The sequence below is a fragment of the Patella vulgata genome, chromosome 3 (assembly GCF_932274485.2).
Source record: "Patella vulgata chromosome 3, xgPatVulg1.2, whole genome shotgun sequence".
Lineage (NCBI taxonomy): Eukaryota > Metazoa > Mollusca > Gastropoda > Patellidae > Patella > Patella vulgata.
In genome coordinates, this window is record NC_065881.2 from 11,545,408 (window position 1) to 11,563,509 (window position 18,102).

An 18,102-nucleotide genomic window follows, 5' to 3' on the forward strand; every position below is an offset into this window, starting at 1 on the left:
CGCGGTTTATTGTGGATATTTCGGAAATGTTGTTATAGTTATCTCCCTTGGTGGGTTTGTTCTATCAGATATATATTCTGTTTTATCATACTTTTATCAATATCTTAAACACTAAATGAATGAGTTATTTCTATGTTATTTCGGGACTAACATATCATTCAATTTTTTCAAGAATTTGCTTGGGCGTAATACTTGTAACGGAGAAAACCCCGCGAGTTTGGCTAGGCGATCCCCAATGACGTCAATAATACTAACTAGACCATGCACTGACGCTCTCGATAATAAGACCTAATAAGTCTAGGTTTTAATTCTCGATAGGAAATTCTACATGTACATCTACATGTATATAATAATATTAAGTTATTAAATGTGAAAATTATTATAATCTTATATTTTAATATATGGCTATCGGGATTTTCCGACGTGGTTTCCCCTTGTCAGTGGTGCAGGATGGAGGGGCTGACAAGCACAGCTGTCTAGTCTTTCGGATGGGACGAAAACCCGATAGACCCGTGTATACATTGGCGTGCATGTAAAAGACCCCTTGGCAGTTGGAATTCGATATAAGAGTAGGCCATAGTGCCGCTTCCCGGGCAAAATTTCCCTCGTAGCACACTGTATGGCGTATGCTCGTCTTCATTAGTCCAGTTTGGAGCAGAACAGTAGGACGTTAAACCCCATTTCATTTTATGCTATAACTGTAAACGTTTGTTGTTAAATGTGCAATATTGTAAATATCAACACCGTGAATGAATAAAAAAAATCGTAAATCTGATCAAGATGCGTAAGAACGGTGTATATTATATTTCTTTTTTCGTTGTAGCCTGCTTACTCTACAAATTGAATAAATACCGATCAATTAACATGCTATGGTTTATGTGTGTGGGGGGGGGGGGGGGAGGGGGGTCTTTTTGTTTGTTTTTTTTTTTTTTTTAGGGCTGGACGATATTTGAAATTTTAATTATTGCTATAAAAATATAAAAATTATTGCAATATACTTCAAGAAAAGATACCCGAAAAGGGAGGCGGGCGGGGGATAAACCCATCAAATAGATTTCTATGAGACGCATGTGATTTAAATCATTGTAAGGTCAATCTTACATATATTTAGAAAAATATAATATACCTTCATTTAAGGAAACATACGGTCAAACGATATAATGGATTATTGCAGTATTCTAATGTTATAATAACATACTGTCAATAAAATTTACATAATAATATAATATATTGATTTAGTGAAATCATTGTTCAGCGCTGTCATACATCTGCATTGTTGATAATATTTTGTCTGTAAAAATAGGCCTATCTATAGTAATAGAACGTTCAATTGTTATGCAGTGTGTGTAATGTAGATATTCTGGAACAGGGATACAATAAAAATATTACAATGTGTTTTACTTCCGTGTCATTTTATAACTTTGTGTATAAAGGTCTGCAGTATGTAAGATAATATTGGTCTGTCCATGTAGAATTGTGAGATTAAGGTTTTCATATTCGAGAAATAATAAAAAAAAACTTTAATTGTCTTACTTAAAATTACACTCTGATTAAAATACAGATCATCTTTGTTTTTTTATACTTTCCATGGTCATACGAGCAGCTTTTGACCTTATGACGTCAGGCATTGATTAATCAAGCAGCATTGACGTTTCTAGTGGTTTACCCAAAGTTCCGTGCACCTCACCCCGCAAAAACTCGCAGTAACAGACCGTTTCATTGGCTAATCCCTCAAATCATCCAGAACGCGGATTATATAACAGCTCTTCTAGATCGGTGTAGTAAAGACAAGTAAAACGAAATTTTGCACTATAAAAACGAAACAAAATAGGATCTGTGGTTTAATGAGATTGTTGAAATTCTATATATCGGTAAAATTACAATTTTGAGCATATTCTCATTGTGAAAGGATAAAAGCCAACGAGGCAAAATAATCATAAGTGTTGGGTAATTTGTCAGTTGAACAATAAAACTTTTATTGTCAGTACTATGTAAATTAATTGTTTTCAACTCATTTGAGACAAAGCCTTTTTAACTGACGGGAAATGAATAATGACTATTATATGGAGATGTGAAGAGGACACAAATTAATCAAGAAATAATAACCACGGACATGTCTAAATTTATCTTATCGTCCATTGATCCTAAAATTCCACATTGCGAACTAATCATCTACCAAACATTTATGAAATAAAAAAAAAATGTTTTTAGAGAAACAAAATAAAATTTACTGATCCTATGAGGTTTTGGAAAAGAAACAACGTTCTCAATGGAGGTTATTTAAAGCTTCTATTTACAGTAAAACAGGATAGATTTATTATACCCCCCCCCCCTCACTCTTAAATGCATGTAATTAAATTCACACATTGGATATACGGCTACCCCAATAATATCTTTCTATTATTGGCCAAAATATGTTCATCTCATTATGTGCCTGTGCAGTTTGCTCCTACTATTTAGATGTATTTCACGTTACTTTCATAGTTATGTGGCATGCCTATTCTTTATAACCTAATTACGGCACCTGATGAATGCCCGACCCCAGAGTGATGCCACGTCCATTTTTTGTGTATAGCCTACAGGGCGCAATTGTTTGCAAACTTTTTCCTTATACCCGAAGTACGGCAACTATAAATTTTGATGGGTGCACGACCACCAGAGTGGTACAACTTCGAATTTATTGTGTGTATTGCCTACAGGGTGCAATTCTGAATGGATTAACTTGGAACATAGCATACGTTTTCCTAATATCCCAAGGACGGCAACTATAGATTTTGATGCATGCCCGATCCTCCAGAGTGGTACAACGTCGAATTTATTGTGTGTATTGCCTACAGGGTGCAATTCGGAATGAATTAACTTAGAACATAGCATACGTTTTCCTTATGCCCCAAGGACGGCAACTATAGATTTTAGTGCATTTCAGACGCACAGGCGCGGTGATAATACACATTGTTGTTAATATTTTTTCTGTAAATACTATACAGGTCGATATTATTAACAGATTTGATTCAAATTCGGCATGACCAAGCAGTAAGTATAATGCGCTGCCTCCCTAAACAGAAGGTCCGCCCCGGTCTTCATCCAGGTAGGCCCCTATTGGAAAACCCCCGTTATGCACTGGCCAGCCCTTAGTCAGGACTTAAACCCGATTGAACATCATTGGGATGAAATTCAGAGAAGACTTAATAAAGTCGTACCGAGACCAAACACAGCCGATCGATTGGGCCAGGCTTTTCTTAGAGTGTGGTTCCAGGTGCCAATGGTGTTCATCAATCTTTTGGTCCCCTCCATGTACAGACGCTGAGCTGCTGTTATTGGCACTCGCGGTGGACACACCAGATACTGATATATAGACTGTGCACAGACTCTAAACCTTCTCGTAATGTCTCGGAATGGTGATGAATTAATCACTAATGTTGTTCACAAAAAATTGCCTTGATCCATTTAGTAAGTCGTTTACTAGAATGGTTTGATTAAAGTGCCTCTCTGATTTTAAAATCGTACTGACGGGTTTGTTTTTTTGTTGTTATTTTTTTTTGGGGGGGGGGGAGGGGCTGTTTAGTATATAAACTTTTCAGTACAAGAGACGACCGGTCCCACCCTCTCCACACAAGACAAACAATATTGCTGCTGATAAAATTTTATTAAACATAAAACGTGTGGGATGACCAATTACAGTCATTGGTTATTAGTTGAAATTTATATAATAATGTCCTTTTGTAACTTTAATGTAGGATAGATATACATTTTGAATAAAAGAAATACTGATTGAAATTTAAAATTTAGTAATAAGAATATATTTATGATAATTTATGTTCCGAGACAAACATAAGACAGCTTGGAGTTGTTCACACACATCATCTGGTGAATTAATCGGCTAAAATAAATAAAAAAAGATGATTGGTAACAATGCGGATATTAATTGGAATCTTCTAGCGGAGTGGGAACAAGTTCCAAAATGGGGACTTCTGCTGTATGGATCATTTGTACATTTGAAATAGAATGAAATAAAATAGTTTAACCACTTTACCGCACCAACTTTTGGTCTTCAAAGGAATTATTAGTGAGCACTCGTCACTTCAGTCAGTTATATAGGGGGTAACTCGTGTTTTCCTTTTACGTTCGTCACTCCCGGTAGTTGAAAGATTGATTACGCATCTATCCAAGCGATTAATGATCTCTGTGATAAAATAATTACCCCTCTCTCTCTCTCTCTCTCTCTCTCTCTCGATTAGATCTAACCTTCTCTCCTTATCGACCGGGGTTCACCGTGGATCACGGAATAAGACGCAAGCTCACTAACCAGGATTTCTTCGGATCGATCCCAGTCTTTGCTGAAAAATGTCCGTGTTTTTCCCAAAACGTAATTGAAAAAAGTAATTGAATGTCATTAGATAAGAGAACACGAGAGAAAAAGATATAGTCCGTACATTCCTTTGTGTTTATTCATTCTATACTTATAAAAACATGGTAATGCACGGACTTTTCGTATTTTTCTTCCATGTTCTCTTATCTAGTGACAGTCAATTTTTTCATGAATTGTCAGATATCCTTTCACAGTCTCACACAATAACTGTTCGTCTTCGAAGGAATTATTAGTGAGTAGAAATTCGCCCATGTATCTGTTATCACCCGTCACTTCAGTCATTTATATAGAGGGATAACTCGTGTTTTCCTTTTGCGTTCGTCACTTCCGATTGTTGAAACATTGATTACGAATCTATCGTAGCAATGATCTCTGTGATAAAATTATATGTGGAACGTGTTTAACCAGTTCTATCACATATGTAATAATGACTGGCTGGCACCAATATTGTCCTTTAAGCCTCTTTTCATTTTACAATTAATGCACTAAGGGGGATAACTATGATTATTGATTTTTTTGGGTTCAGACCACAGTAAACTCAGTGATCTACCAATTTTATATCGATGTGCCAATATGTGATAATGACTGGCTGGCACCAATATTGTCCTTTAATCCTCATTTCATTTCATTTCCACGCGATTGTACAAAAACTCCTATATAAAGAGTATTCGTCAAGGCTTTCGTGATCTGATTACAGTGACAGAGTTATATTCTTATTTACATGTGACCATTCTATGGAATGTAATTACTGCTTATCGAGCGACGTTTTGACTAGATGTTTCTAGTCTTTATAAAGCAATGATAAAATATAAAATATAACTACACAATACAGAGAAACCAAGTAAAAAAACGTCGCTCAGTAATAATCAGTAATTGTGACCTGTATACTCCAGTTCAGTTACTATTAATGCCATTGGAACAATTTAGTCAAGTTCTTAGTATCAGTCGAAAATATGTGCTTGTATCTTACACCAAGCACCAGGACAGCATAAGACGGTGCACATTGTTGTATCTAGTAGGCGTCTATACGATTTGTAATCAAAATAGAAACAATTATTTTCTAGTTTATATCATCCAAAATAGACTACATTATTTTGAGAATCGATCTTCTGTACAGCACTAGTGGGAAAGTTTAATCTTACGTGACTTAATTTGTGGAAAGCATAGGAAACTGATGCCTTCCAAAATTAACTCGAACGCATTAAAGAAGTAGTTGACAGGGCAACACTGATTTCGTATAAAGGGGAATTAATGTAAATTGTTTAAAATAATATAATGGAGATTTGTTTGTATATTATGTATTAACATAAATGTTCGTTTTGATAGAGATTGTATTTGATTATTGTAAATACAGCAGGTTGCTAGTGTAGCGTCCAATGGTTGTATCCACAAAGACTCACTTGTGGAACCTCGGCTACTGATCTGTTATCTAGGGAGGGATTTTTTCTAAGCTCGCCTGGGATCACAACGCTCTTCGGATGGTAAAAAGTGACTATAAGGAATCCCTTCCCAAGTTCTTGACCAGGATCTCCAATAATTGAACGAAATACGACTGCAATGTCGCCTTGTACACAGTCTCCCCTTATAAAATAAAACCACTTTCAGAAGAAACTCAAATTATGGTCGACACATACCCACACGTGTACACGATCAGCAACGATATATAACATCTGGTAAACTGACACACACGTAATAAACGAACAATAATATGATCTCTAATATAATAACACCAGAGACTAGAGGTAGTAAAACATCATTAAGCAATAAAACTTAGCACCCAACACTTAGACTGCATAAAAAATATCTCAACCAATCATGGCAGCTGAAACATATTTGTTACTTAAAATACGTTACGATTCTACACACACCACCTCAGGTGTTGGTATTGGCAAAACTGTGACAGGACTGAATTCCGTATCACTTGATTGCAATTCTGTCAATTCGGAACCTTCTGAACTGACAATGGAGCACCCCCATTGACAACTTCAGGCAACGAGTACCATTGGTTGATTTCTCTGCCGCTCGCGCAAGACAGGGCAAGATCTCAATCAAGCGTTGTGATTTTTGACAATGCGGGATTTTATACAGATTAATTTCTCGAACTCCTTAGAATTTACGGTATTCTTATAGTTACACCGTAATTTTTCAACCTGATAAGTATTCCTCAGTAGTGACGAATTTCTCCAATTTAGAACTTTGAAATTTCCAAATGCAGCAGTTGAAAATTGTGAAACGATCGATTTCAATACTTTCGTTGTTTGGTTTTGCTTAATACTTCTAATTCCCGCATGTATGAAGGATTTTAAAATTATGAAAATAAAGTTCAGGTCTAATACTGTCCGGAAAGATGATTAATTTTGCAGAGTTAAAATTAAAATAGTGTTTTAGTAGGTTTGTTTTTATTTCCACGACGAGTACACGTATTAACGACGTGTGCATACTTCAATTTTATTTCAATCATTCGCCTGCGCGTAGGGGTCTTTAGCAGTGGGAGGAAACCGGAGGTTGGACAGGCGACCCTACTCCTTGTCACGTACAACGTCAATAAATATCCAGATGGACCGCTTTCATTGTCCACCCCACGGACGACATCCCTGACAAGAAAGACCCGAACAAGAATAATCCCGAGGGTTCTTCTAAATCCATACCGGGATTCGAACCCGCGATATTTTATAGTCGAGAGCCCCCTTCCTCCGACCCCTGCCTGTTCGACTCTACACTTGATAAATAAGAGATAGAGAAATGCGGTTTAACGTACACTCCCCTGCAGCAACAAGGTTATTTCGGGACTAAAATATGGTTCAATTTTATCTGAATATTACGCTTGTGCGCGGGGGTCTTTAACTTTTGGAGGAACCCCCGATTCTGGACAGTCACTCTACTCCTATTCACGTACAGGTGGGGAATCTAAACCACTTGACTGAATGGCAGACCTTATGATATAACAACACGCATGCCTTACCACCCCCACCCCTCTCCCCCACCCTTTAATAAATAAGAAGAGACATAAATATGCTTACCCTCGCATACCCCGCACTTATAAGGACATTTTTTTTTAAGGCTGCTGAAACATTAATATGCTTACCCTTGCATACACCACACCTAAAACCACAGTCTTTTTTATAGCTGTTGACAATATCACAATGGTGTTGTTCGATTAGACTACACCATGTTTTATCAGGATCACATTCAACTGTAACAAAAACAGAAATACCATATTCCTGAGGCAATAATCCGGGGTTTTAACTCTTATGGAGCTATTACAATGGAGTTTTTCGATTTGACTACACCATGTTTCATCAGGATCACATTCAGCTGTAACAAAAACAGATTAGAGTGGGTGTTACATCAGGGAAATACCATACTCCTGAGGCAATAGTCCGGGGTTTTGACGGAGATTGTCTGTTTTCATCACCCAATCTATTCCATCCTCTCCTCAATTCTACGGAAGTTGTAGTTGGATATATTCAGATTGTTGCAACCAATGGTGCCTTTCCTAAAACATTGGACAATAATTGATAAAAAAAACCTGGGGGGGGGGGGGTGCTGTGACTACTGTCTGCCCTGACTGGGGCTAATAAAGACGGGCAAACGCCGTACAGTGTGCTATGACGGAAATTTTGCCCGGACCGCGGTGCTACGGCCTACTCTTATATCGAATTCCAAATGCCAAGGAGTCAATGTGTACACGGTAACTCGGGTTTTCGTCCTATCCGAACGACTAGACAGCTGCCTTGTCAGTCCCTCCGTCCTGCACCCCTGACAAGGGTACAGGCAACGATTCTATGCGGAACTGGGTTTGCTTGATGTCTTTTTTATCAAACGCCTTTCAGTACTAATAACTGTTAATAATAAAGCAAATTTTAAAAAAAATGAACGGAATTTTCTAAAGCCGATGTAACAAAAAAAAAATATAAATTAATATTACTGTAAACAATAGATTTTTACGGCTTTAAGAGTTGATAGATGTGTAGAAAATTTCACGTGCGATGTCTATCTATTAGTATTTATAGCAATATAGAGTGATCCACGTACAGAAAAATATGCAATAAACAAACTATATTTGAGGCTTATTTTACCATACATGATAAGACTTACATTTAAAAACATTATATTATTCATGAACAATTAAAGTATTGCTAAGTGAGATTTTTGAGTGATTTAACCTTTTCAAACTTTGTTTTCATCGTGTTGAAATTTTGACCAACCATGCCGCGTTGCAGCGGCAGGGTTTTTTTTGTCACAAAGAGTTAAGGTCCCTGGTCACATTAAAATCTCAACAAATTGATCTGAAACTAGTGAAGCAAATTTTTTAATTTCCGTGTTTGGGACTCTTCGTTTTCTTTTGTACACGCAAATGGCCATTAAATTTAACATGTGTACGCATGCGCAAACGCTTAGTTATTATTATTTTTTTAACAATATGTTGCACGCCCTCAAATTTCTTAATACTACTGTTTATAATACTACAGTGACAATTAAAATACAAGTTTGCCTGGATATGAAAAGATCGACGTTTGACACGAATTGTTTAAAGTTGAGCCTGATATAAACATGAACATTGATTTCTTTTCTACACCCAGTACCAGCGGACATCGGTTTGTTTATAATGGCATATAATATTGTTAGTCTCATAGAGAAATGAATATATTGCGCATCATAATGTATGTTGAACAATGTACGAAGAAAAGATATTTTTGAATTATTAATAATACATTAACAATCGAACTGTGTAGTTTTTTGATGGTGATTTAAAATTTAAGTTGGTGTAGTTGGAGAGAGAGGTTTAACGTCGACTCGACACAAACTAGGTCATTTCGGGACTATAACATGGTTCAATTTTAATTCAATAATTCCACGAGGTTGGACAGGCGACCCTACTCCTCGTCACGTACAACCCGGGAATCGAAACCCCGTCAGGCGACTGTTAATTCGAATATTAGAGAAAAAAACACTAAAAATTAATTTTTTTGGCTAGTACTTTCATCGTTATCAAACGAATCGTCAGGCCATTTTAATGCGTTGAGAATTAGATCTTTTATACATTTTTCTTTTTTAAAATATATATATATATATAAATATAAAGTTAAAAATATCTAAAGAAAGTACTATTGTTTAATTGTCTACATGTTTCGTCTGAGCTTGTCAAGATATACAATAACAATAAGTAATTATTTTGAAATGTTTAATTTGGGTTTAAATTTGTCAATAAAATGATTTACTCCCACTGTGCCAGTTTTATTGTTTAGGGATTAATCAAATAATTAACGATAAAACAGTGGGGATTAGTTAGGATTAAGGGTTAAGGGTTTACCAGAGGATTAACAGTTTAAGTTAATATTTTATTCCATTTTAAATCTACCTTTTTTTACACATTAATATACTAAAATACAATATTTAAATTTGTTAGCATATAATGTACAAGTTATCATTTAAACATTTTATTTAATCAAACATTTTCCTATTAATAATACATCTTCAACAAAATACATCTTACAATCCAACTAAATGGGAGACAGCATCCCCGTACTCGATGACGGTGTGATGCCCTTCATGGAGGCACCGCTTTTTAGTTACCAGTCTGTCTTCCAAGTGCCGGTACTTCCTTTTTCTGGGTTTGCTAGAGGCACCAGCAGCAAGCTGTTTCAGAGTTACAGCGACGAATGCCTGTTCTTGCTTGATTAGATGGATAAAACGAAATATGTTGGGGTGGCTGGTTACCAGTTTGTTCATTTTCGAATGCCACCCTTCAACGTTGTTGGTTGTGCGTGGGCCAGTTGTCTGAAAATGGTTCCACATATCTCGCTCACCTCCTTCCACCCACTGCTCAGTCACGTAATCGGTAAACTCGCGTACTCCGGGATATTCCAAATCAGATTCTTCTAGAGCATTCAGCCAGTAATCGTCTATGTCTCTTTGTCGTACCAGTGGAAGAGCTGCTGCTCTGCGGACAATCAAATTTTAAACCATTGGATTTTCTGCAAAAGCCACCTGAAATTAATAAATAGATAAATTAGTTCACAGTGCTGCAAAACAGTATGAATCATTTACAATGTATAATTACTTCTTTCCAATGCTTGTACATTTGAATAGTGCCATAAAGGAATATTGAATATATACGTTGGTTTTAATGTAGTATACCAGTATGGTTACATGTATATTTACCTGCAGACCGGATCTCTGTGCTCCTACCAGATTGCCTGTCGAAAATGGAATATGCAGCCCTTTAGTTGGCAGTCGAAGACGCTGGCAGTGGCGTTCAGGGCAGCATCACACCAGGGCGCAGATTGATGTTGTATTGTGCAGCCTTCTCATTTATGATGGTGAATAGTTGCATGTAAGTCGACTGTTTCTTGTCTGGTAGCAGAGCGTAGACCAGTGGAACAATCTTGTTGTGTACAGATGCATGAATGGTGTACATCTGATAAAAGAGTGATGGACAGCTGCTGAAAGTACCATCACATAAGTATGTATCCGCTGCTGCTAGTTGTCTCAGGTTGTCCAAAGTGGCAAAGATCATCAATTTGTTGTAGTTTTCTGTGTGGAGGAGGAAGTCTTCGCCGTCTGTTGTCTTCTGGTATTCTTCAGGTAAGTTGATGTTGTTCCTGAACTTCGGAAGACAGGGCAGCGTCTTCGCTCTCGATCGGTACAGGGAAGATTCTGCGGAGTGAAATAAGGGAACATGTTGCACGAAGTCCTCTCGACTAACTCTTGAAACAAAACAAAAAACGAAAATAAGAACTAAATGTAACATTTGGTGAATGGAATAAATATTGATATAAACATGTAATAACTTAATATAAACTTGTAATAAATTGATATAAACTTGTAATAAATTAATATAAATTTGTGAAATAAATTCATGATAAATTGATATAAGCTTGAATATTAATTTGAAATGCAAATTGTTTGATAACTTACTTGTAAGTTCTTCCTGATAGAGTGTTGGTACTGGTCGATGGTCAGCCTTTATAAGATCCTTTAAGTTGGCAAGGAACTTGTCCACCGCAATCTTATCGTTGTTGGCCGGGTGGTTGTGGCAATCTCTGTATGTGGTGATCAGGTTGTCGAGGGTATTGATGGTCGATGGACAAGTAGTCTTACAGCATCTCCAATGGACCCTATCCCCTTTCCTCGTTCGAATTCTAAATTTATGCCCTCTATACACCAGATTTTGGCCACCCTGAGCATTTGGTATGAAACTAACATCTACTTGAACGTTTGCCATCTTGTGATATCTGTCAGATCAATGTTGTTGACAGTGGTTCCATATATATAGTGTCCTCTGAACGGGTTTCACCACTTAGGTAAGTTTTAACAAAAAATTGCTTATTATCATGATAAAATAAGATGAACACAGTTTACATGCCATATGCTGAACGAATTATCTGTTGAACACAGTCCTCTACGCCATAAAATTGGCCCACTTGATTAAGCCAATTAAGGCTGTTAATTAAAATCCGATAATCCAGGGATTAAAAACTGGCACAGTGGGAGTACCCCAATAAAATATTGTTCCTTCAATCTCATTTTCATGGGATCTGAATACGGCATCTTAAAGAAACGGTATATTTTGAACTCGCCCTTACCGAAGATATCAAGGTGCTCACTTAAAGGGACCTTCCTTAAATTTGGTTCCCTGATATGTTGTCTATGAACCGTTACTCTGTTTTGTAACTTGTTCGTGCAACCGATTTAAAGATCGGCACAGCCACTACATTTTATGACATATAATACATGAGTTACTTTACAGTTCATACTTTCATTGACAAAAAATTCTTTTCCACTGTCAAATATAAATTGGCTAGGCGTATCTGTACCGTCGTGTTTAACAAGGTAACTAAATTTCAAAGACTACAGGAATTGAGAGAATTTCTGCTACCCCGCAAATATCCCTCCACATTAATTAATGACGGAATTCGAAGGGCTAGTAAAATACCGTTAACGGAATTAAGGCAGGTAAAGATAAAAGATACAAATCACAATATAATTGCATTTGCCACCACCTTTAATCCTCACAATCCTAATTTTTCCAGCGTAATTAAAACACATTTTCCACTACTTCAACAAGATAAAAAAAATGAAAAAAACTTATTGATGCACAAACGTTTATACCGTCAAAAAGACAATATAAAAACCTTAAATCACTGTTAACTAGGGCTAAATTTGTATCATTCAGTCCAATTAAGGAAGTTGTAAAATGGGGAAGGGATAATTACGACAAGGATTATGTTCTCTCGGGTGGCATGTTAATAGGTTAATTTAATAATATTTAGAAGCATTGTGTGACACTACGGCCCGACAGATGTGTAATCAGGAACTTCCAGACAACGGCCCGTGATACTATCGTCTAGGAATTTCTTCGACTTCACATCATGATAACTATTTCCAATGTTAAATTAGGACTGGAACACTTTTTACGTTAACTATGTTTTTATATCTTTATAACATCCATAATACAGGAAACTACGTACACAGCTATGATATGAAATATGAGTTCTCTTTCCCGAGCTTGTGTTTACTAGATTACGATTACCATTATTCTCTTTAACCCACCATTTCGTAAGGACAAGTTTACTGACGTACCCCCTAACATCATATGGCTCTCCTACGACTTAACAGGGTGCTCTAATCCGAACGATGTTTGTTTCCCAGCCTAGGAGGCTTTTGGTATAATCGACCTTCCCCCGGGAACGGTCTCAGTGATATCTAAAGGAAATTCAACCGCGCACGTTCGTTATAAAGAGGTTACGTGCATGAGTCATGTATCGAGCCCCGGGAAATTGACCAGGTGCTTCCTTTACCGGATTGGTCAGGTGCAAAGATGCTACCCTAGATCTCAACACAGTGTACTTATTTGGCACCACGATTCTAACACATGGGATTACCATATTTGGATTATCAGACTATGATGTCATTGCCCGACTTTATACCACCAGACACATTCTTGTTAGCCTATTTCGTGTTGTCAGTGGTACTAGCTAACGATGACAAAACATGAACCAGAACACTTCTACAGAACTTATTTAACCTCTACAGTAAATAGACCCCATAGTATTATAATTGTACCAAACCAGAGGTTACTTGTAGTGAAGTACCCTTGTGACCCAGCTACACGGAAATGGAATATGAATGCTATCCGTCGTTGGTCTGTTATTGAACATTTGACGAAACATCGTAGATCAAGAGTTTCGTTGAGATGTTACTGCAATGTTATCGCGCAACGAAAAGAACCTTCTTGGATTTGTGAAGTTCGCCGGAAAAACTCCTGTAGTTCTTTCGGGACTAACATATGGTTCAAGTTTATCTGAATATTACGCTTGTGCGCAGGGGTCTTTAACTTTTGGAGGAACCCCCGATTTTCGACAGTCACTCTATTCCTAGTCACGTACAAGCGGGAATCAAAACCATATCACTTGACTGAATGGCAGACCTTATGATATAACAACACGCATGCCTTACCACCCCACCCCTCTCCCCCACCCTTTAATAAATAAGAAGAGACATTAATATGCTTACCCTTGCATACACCGCACTTATGAAGACAGTCTATTTTAACGCTTCTGGAGCTATCACAATACCTTTTGTCGATTCGACTACACCATGATTTATCAGGAACACAATTAACTGTAACAAAATCAGATTATAGTGGGTGTGTTACAAATGGGAAATACCATATTCCTGAGGCAATAGACGGGGCTTTGACGGAGTTTGTCTATTTTCATCACCCAATCTATTCAATCCTCTCCTCCATTTTACGCAAGTTGTAGTTGGATACTATTCAGATTGTTGCAACCACTGGTGCCTTGCCTAAAACATTGGACAATTGATAAAAAGAAACCTGGGGAGTGGTGCTGTGGCTCCTGTCTGCCCCGACTGCGCTAATAAAGACGGGCATACGCCATACAGTGTGCTATGACGGAAATTTTGCCCGGCCTACGGTGCTTTGGCCTACTCTTACATCAAATTCCAAATGCCAAGGAGTCAATATGTACATGGTAACTCGGTTTTTTCGTCCTATCCGAACGACTAGACAGCTGCCTTGTCAGTCCCTCCGTCCTGCACCACTGACAAGGGTACAGACAAAGATTCGATGCGGAACTCGGTTTGCTTGATGTCTTTTTTATCAAACGTCTTTCAGTACTAATAACTGTTAAATTAAAAAAAAAGTATTAGTATTTATAGCAATACAAGGTGATCCACGTACAGAAAAATATGCAATAAACAAACTATATTTGAGGCTTATTTTAACATACATGATAAGATTTACCTTTAAAAACATTATTCATGAACACTTAAAGTATTACTAAGTTAGATTTTTGAGTGACTTAACCTTTTGAAAGTTTGTTTTCATCGTGTTGAAATTTTGTCCAGCCATGCCGCGTTGTAGCGGCAGGTTTTTTTTGTCACAAAGAGTTAAGGTCCCTGGTCACATTAAAATCTCAACAAATTGATCTGAAACTAGTGAAGCAAATTTTTAATTTCCGCGTTCGGGACTCTTCGTTTTCTTTTGTACACGCAAATGGCCATTCAATTTAACATGTGTACGCATGCGCAAACGCTTAGTTATTTGTTGCTGTTTCTTTTACCAATATGTCGCACGCCCTCAAATTTCTTAATAATACTGTTTATAATACTACAGTGACAATTAAAATACAAGTTTGCCTGGATATGAAAAGATCGACGTTTGAGATGAATTGTTTAAAGTTGAGCTCGATATAAACATGAACATTGATTTATTTTCTACACCCAGTACCCGCGGACATCGGTGTGATTATAATGGCATATAATATTGTTAGTCTCATAGAGAAATGAATATATTGCGCAACATAATGTATGTTGAACAATGTACGAAGAAAAGATATTTTTGAATTATTAATAATACATTAACAATCGAACTGTGTAGTTTTTTGATGGTGATTTAAAATTTAAGTTGGTGTAGTTGGAGAGAGAGGTTTAACGTCAACTCGACACAAACTAGGTCATTTCGGGACTATAACATGGTTCAATTTTAATTCAATAATTCGTTTGTCGCGTCGGCGTCTTTACCTGGGAAGAAACCGGAGGACCTGGAGAAAACCCACGAGGTTGGACACGCGACCCTACTCCTTGTCACGTACAAACCGGGAATCGAAACCCCGTCAGGCGACTATTAATTCGAATATTAGAGAAAAAAACACTAAAATTATTTTTTTTGTCTAGTACTTTCATTGTTATCAAACGAATCGTCAGGCCATTTTAATGCATTGAGAATTAGATCGTTTTATACATTGTTTCTTATATATATATCCCCCAAAATACTAATATTTGGGTGCAATAATCTATATCTAAATAACTTTTACATTAGTGCCAAGAAACCTGTGGAAAGGGCAAATTCAAGGTAGCACCAATATATAAATTGGATTTCATCAATGAACAGTTGCTGGAAGCCAAAGAGAACAGAATAATAAAATTATTCTCTCAGAAGCTTTATGGTCGAAGATGAACATTCACGTTATAAATACATAATTCCCCTTTGACATACTGGAGTTAAGATCAATTAACATCAAATTCGAAACAAGGATTATGTTCTCTCGGGTGGCATGTTAATAGGCGCACGGACTCGAACATTAAGGTTTGATGCCGGGGGTGCGACGGGGCTTTCGGGGAAGGGATGGATTACCTGAAAATAAATCCTGCCCCATAGGCTTGAGGCATGGCGACGAGATATATGCCCCCACCCTTCGATACAATTTTGAAAATGTGTCCCGCTATAACCCTATTTATATGTTTTTGAAACCGAAAGCCCACTCGATGCAGACCTGAACTGCAGTCGCCGGGACCCAGAAATGTAACTTCCAGAAAAAAAAATAAATAATAAGTTTTCAAAACCGTCACTGTGATCAAATATAACCGCCAAGAACTGCGATGCAGTGATGACGGGTTTCACCGCGGTGCCCCGTTACACTTTAACTGGCGCCACTAAAATATAGAAAAAGGACGAAACTACATGAGGTTGAAGTTGAAAATAAGGATGCAACTTGCAGATTTTTATTTGATACCGGATCCAAGTTTCAACCATCGTACAGTCATTTTATGAGAAATATTTGAAATCTTCAGATGACCTTCATGAAACTTCATTTCTCACTGTTCGTGTAGCAAATAGACTTAAACTGCCTTACATTGGGATTATCCAGGTAAATTTAACAATAAGCATTGCACCAAATCAGAGGTTACGTATAGGATATATCCGACATATACAACGCCATTTCACCCTTAAATTTAATAGGCAACAACGATTGGATAATTGCTCGATAGTTTCCGCCAAATAGCGAAAATTAACGAAGTAATCACGTGCATGTTTTTGTTTATACGTCGCCATTTTGGACTATTGAATTGAAAGCAAAAACAAAATGGATAGTAATACGAAGTCAGACGAATAATCAATCCTTTTTAGCCAACATATTGACGATGGAATAGATGTGAATGCAAATATCGATGAGGATCTATCCAAAGCCTGCAGAAAATTTGGACCAAAAGGCATTATTTTCCAAGAATTCTGACAGTGAACCATGATTGAAGGTTTTCGGTATGTTCAGAGAAGGATTTGACCGACTGTTTTAAGTGGACTGTACCCAAAAATACTTTACAAAGGAACTCTTGGGCGATAAATACTTTCAAGTCTTGTAGTGTTTGGAGAAATAATCGCAATGTGGACGAAAAGAAAATTCTGAAAGATGTCTTAGACATGGATAACCGATCTAAATACATGTATGTCGATAAGTACGCCGTCTATTTCGGTCCTGAATGTTAGAAACTGTACCATAACAAATTTTTAATTGTCAAAAGAATAAAAATTTATTTCTGTGTTTTTTTGTATTATTTCGATCATCTACGTCATCAGCGGTTGATATGAGCCGAATATATTGACCTGAGATGATGTCATTAGCGGTTGTTATGAAATATCAACCTGTCATGACGTCATCAGCGGTTGATATGAACGAATATATCAACCTATGATGATGTCATGACAGGTTGTTATGAGATATAACTGCTATGGACATCAAAGTAAAAACTACCGCCAGTTGTATATTTGTAGTGAAGTACCCTTGTGATCCAGCTACACGGAAATGGAAACAAGAGGTACCAGGATTACTATGTATGAATGCTTTCCGTCATTGTTGGTCTGTTATTGAACATTTGACGAAACATCGTAGCTCAAGAATTTTCGTTGAGATGTTACTGCAACGTTATCGCACAACGAAAAGAACCTTTTTGGATTAGTGAAGGTCGCCGGAAAAACTCCTGTAGTTCTTTCGGGACTAACATATGGTTCAATTTTATCTGAATATTAAGCTTGTGGGCAGGGGTCTTTAACATTTGGAGGAACCCCTGATTTTGGACAGTCACTCTACTCCTAGTCACGTACAAGCGGGGAATCGAAACCATATCACTTGAGAGAATGGTAGACCTTATGATATAACAACACGCATGCCTTACCACCCTTTAATAAATAAGAAGAGACATTAATATGCTTACCCTGGCATACACCGCATTTATAAGGACAGTATTTTTTAACGCGTATGGAGCTATTACATTGGAGTTTTTCGATTTGACTACACCATGTTTCATCAGGATCACATTCAGCTGTAACAAAAACAGATTAGAGTGGGTGTTACATCAGGGAAATACCATACTCCTGAGGCAATAGTCCGGGGTTTTGACGGAGATTGTCTGTTTTCATCACCCAAATC

General features: G+C 37.2%; 1 long non-coding RNA gene across 1 annotated transcript in view; it reads right to left on the reverse strand.

Moving 5' to 3' along the window:
- Positions 1–3,670: 3,670 nt before the first annotated feature.
- The window catches only part of LOC130012287 (uncharacterized), a 28,232-nt gene continuing 13,800 nt past the window's right edge, over positions 3,671–18,102 (reverse strand). Inside the window, exons 3-6 of the long non-coding RNA XR_008787694.1 lie at positions 17,888–17,995; positions 13,889–13,996; positions 7,455–7,562; positions 3,671–3,880 (exon numbers count right to left, since the gene is read on the reverse strand). This is a non-coding gene — a long non-coding RNA (uncharacterized LOC130012287). The remainder of the gene's footprint in view (positions 3,881–7,454; positions 7,563–13,888; positions 13,997–17,887; positions 17,996–18,102) is intronic.